The sequence below is a fragment of the Cryptotermes secundus genome, unplaced genomic scaffold (assembly GCF_002891405.2).
Source record: "Cryptotermes secundus unplaced genomic scaffold, Csec_1.0 scaffold3415, whole genome shotgun sequence".
Taxonomy (NCBI): domain Eukaryota; kingdom Metazoa; phylum Arthropoda; class Insecta; order Blattodea; family Kalotermitidae; genus Cryptotermes; species Cryptotermes secundus.
In genome coordinates this window covers 1-3,969 of record NW_019744446.1, presented here as the reverse complement: position 1 = coordinate 3,969, position 3,969 = coordinate 1, and positions in this window count along the sequence as shown.

The following is a 3,969-nucleotide window of genomic DNA, read 5'->3' as shown; positions in this document are numbered from 1 at the left end:
AGGAGTCTCCACGGTTATAACAGAGGGTTCGTTGCATAGCAGCGACCGAGGTTATAAAACGGGGTTGAATGCATTCGCAGTTAGTCTGGAACTAACCACCGAGGAGGACAGTGGATAATTACTGCACTCGTGATTATATAAGTGAAGTGTCCAATAAAGAAGGCTCTACTGAATTTGAGACCTACATGGATTTACTAGTTGCGGGACATACGGAAAACACATAACACTGGTGTCAGAAGTGGCTAAGAACTTACACACGCAAAAACCACATGAAAAAAACATGGAGTCACAGCAGATGTTGGAACTTCTGCTGAAGGAAATAAGAGCCAACCAAGAAAAGACAGAGGCTAATAGGAAAACTGACAAAGAAGACTTACACGGCATTACATTTCAGAATATAGAACTCTTCACATACCTATCATTCAGAGGAAGTTTTACTAAGGAAACCTGTTACGTTCAAGGACGCGACCAAGTGTGTCTGGGCATTTTTGACAGCTGATCGCATCGTTTCTAAATTTGAGTATCTCTAAATGCCTAGGTTAAAACAAAGAATGCCAATAATTGAGTTTATGAGCCGAATGCAAGAAGATATGTAGGATGGTGAACGAACTGCCACATAAATTTCATATTCTGAGTTGTACTGGCTCATAATATGAGACAAACATGTACGGATGATACGTCAGATGCGGGTAGTCACTGCCTGAACTCATCAGAGTAAAATACGTAAACTACCCCTGTAACAGGCCGTGGAGGCTCCCCACGTTTTCTAGACAGTCGGCTCACACATGGCGTTGAGGCTGTCAGCCTTACGCAACGACCGAACCTTTACCCCCAGGAAGATTCCTGGTATTCATTACCGTTAACATGTATGGATGATGCGTCAGATGCGGGTAGTCACTGCCTGAACTCCATCAGAGTAAAATACGTAAGCTACCCCTGTAACAGGCCGTGGAGGCTCCCCACGTTTTCTAGACAGTCGGCTCACACATGGCGTTGAGGCTGTCAGCCTTACGCAACGACCGAACCTATACCCCCAGGAAGATTCCTGGTATTCATTACCGTTAAGAGGCTGAGTCGACCCCAGGCCCGTGGTGAGGCTGGAAGGATTAGGTCAACTGACAAATCATATAGCCTCAAAGGGAATCAAACCGAGACCTTCTGGCTAGTAGCATAGTTCCTCAACCAATTAGGCTAATGCGTGGTCCCCCAGAGAGTAAGGTCTACGCTATTCACTGTTATTATAGGAACTTACAAATTGGCAACACCATCTACTGCTGAGCGGAGCCGAAGTTAGCCGAGCACCCGCAACCTGGTAGCTATGCAACGCGAGTCAACGGTGACGTCACCAAGGAAAGCGCGGTTGCTAGGCAGCAGTCAACAACTCCTGTGACGTGGCACGCAACAGGCACCACTGCAGCTATATAAGGGAACTGCACAGCAGCTACGAGTCAGTTGTAATGTGACAGTCGCAGAGTTAAGTAGTAGTCCAGCGAGTGTGTGATCAATAGTTCTCCAGTCAGCCGACTATAGTTTGAGTATAGCAGCCGTCGCGGAAAGAAGAACCGGACGTGTGTGTAATTGGGAGTGTGTGATACAGTGATACATATCTCCCCTACTGTAAACGTGTAGACCACTGAAGACAGAGTGAACTGATTTGCGCATAGGGTTATAAAGTGTGAAACCCCGCAACAGTGTAAACGGATTAATGCGATTAGGGTTAAACTGTGTGAAACCCCACAACTGTGTAATAATTAATTGTAGCCGTTACTTGTAGGTTGTTGAATAAACCAATTAACAATATCTACGGCGTCTTCAGCAAGTAAACACGTGGGCTTGTGGGCTTTAACTGCACATTGACAAGGCATGCAATTCAAACACCACACTTAAATTACCAGTGACTTATTTTATGGATACATGTCTTCAATTCTTTCACTATTCATCTCGCTCATGTCCTTGGAATATTAATATTAGTTTTTGGCTGCTAAGAACACAAGCTACCTACCATCAGCACCCTTAACTTCTACCACAGAGGCCAACCGTGCACATCCTATCTTAATTATGGTGCCCAATTTGCGACTACAGAACCGCATGCAGTGAATTGTCCCAGCAAATTTGGGACCATTGTTGGGTCTAAGTAGACCAAGGCCAACAAGCGGTCGTAGGAAATGTCTCAAATAATGAGGTAGGAGGATATCGATTGCAAATTGCACTCTATCTGTGCAACTGTGAGGAAGTCTAACATTACTACATGCAGCGAACGGTAACACAAGACTGGAGACTATTTGGGCTAAGTAGAGTCAGGGAAATTACAATTTCACCAAACTGTGTTATGTTACTGTCAGAATAACAATTCTCTCCCAACAGACAGCCTTTTCTAAGCAAGAAATAATGGCAAAGGAAAGGTAATAATAAAACAGTAAGAAGAGCACTATATTCTCAGATATAACGCCCTGTAGTCCGTACGAAGTCAACCGACCTTTTGGAGGAACATATCTACCCCGTCTTCAGGGCCAAGCAAGAGGATTGACGCCAGCATTTTCATCAAATAAGGGCAGTGGAAATTCTCCACTCCCGAAACCAGTGTTTCCCCTGAATGTTCCCGACAGCTCTTCACAATTATTCTCTACGCTTGCTCCACCTGAATCAACCACAGCATCTGTAACAGTTTCTCTTCAAGTGAGTAGGGGAGTAGCACCAGAGTCTACAACGAAAACTGATTTCCCCCGAGTTCTTCCCTTAATTTTTCAGCCTCCTGCTCGATCCTCTTTAGTTCTTAACTGGTCTAAGTTGACCATCACTAATTCACTGCTCAATCCGAGAAGCTCTCTCCCCTAGTCGCCTCGAAGCTTCGTCCGAAATTATTTCTAGTTTCTCCTGAACCTGTTGTAAGTTTAAGCTCAAAACTGGCCACCTCACTACTCACTGTGCTCAATCTATCTATTTTTTCTTGGGCTTTGTGCAAACCTAAGCTCAAGCTCGACCCTTCTTTACTCACTTCAACAATGCTAGTTTCGGCCCTTTCTTTGTTTGCTATCATTTGTTGTTGCAGACTTTCACTTACTATTTCGTGGTGAGCGGTAAGCTCCTTTAGTTTTCCTTCAAGCCCCTTTTTGTCTGTTTCCATTTGTTCTTTTGTCCCTATTAATTCTTTTTCTCACCTTCCTTCTCTTTGATTCCCCGCTTCTTGCACTTGTCTTATCTCCCTGGTTAACTTGGTAGATACCTTTTCCCTTAGCTGGTCATGTGACCTTTGGCAGTCCTGAAGCACTTTGTTTATTTCTTCCCGCAATTTCCTTTCCCCACTCTCTTGCACCTGTACTAGCCTTTTATCTACTGCCACCAGGTTAGCCTGAACCTCGTCCCTAACTCCTGTTATTTGAGCTTGTAATTTTTCTCGCGTTTCTTTCTGGCCATTTTCCAAGCTCTCAAACAATTTCTGAATATTCTCCTCTGATCACCTAGCTCTTTCCTCGGCCTCTGCCTTCTCCTCTCGAAACAGTACCTGGATATTTGCCATCAAGTCCTGTAACTTAAAACTATCGCTTTTCTCAACTTCTACTAGTGGGGAAAGCTGAGTAACGTCTAGGTCCCTTCTGCTACTACCGCTTTCGAAATCTTCATTCATAGCTAGTTCCGGTCCCTGCGTTCTTTCTATTGGATCTAGTTGGTCCGATGGCCCGTCCTTGGATTCTTCCCTCAAACCTTAGTCCATCTCCTCTGACAAAATATCCACAGTCCTACTTCGCAAAAGTTTTTGAGACATAGTTCCTAATCTTTAGTATTATTTATTTGTTAGCACCAACCACTTTATTTGTCATTACTTGCGCTTAGTTGTGACTTTTGAGCATTTTGTGTACAGGATTAGGCAAGTTCGCAAAATGGAGAGAGAGCCTCCCACAGCACTCGAATCGTAATTAACCACCAGAGGTACCACCTGGCTAGGGGATAGTGGCTGCGTCTGAGAAGGTA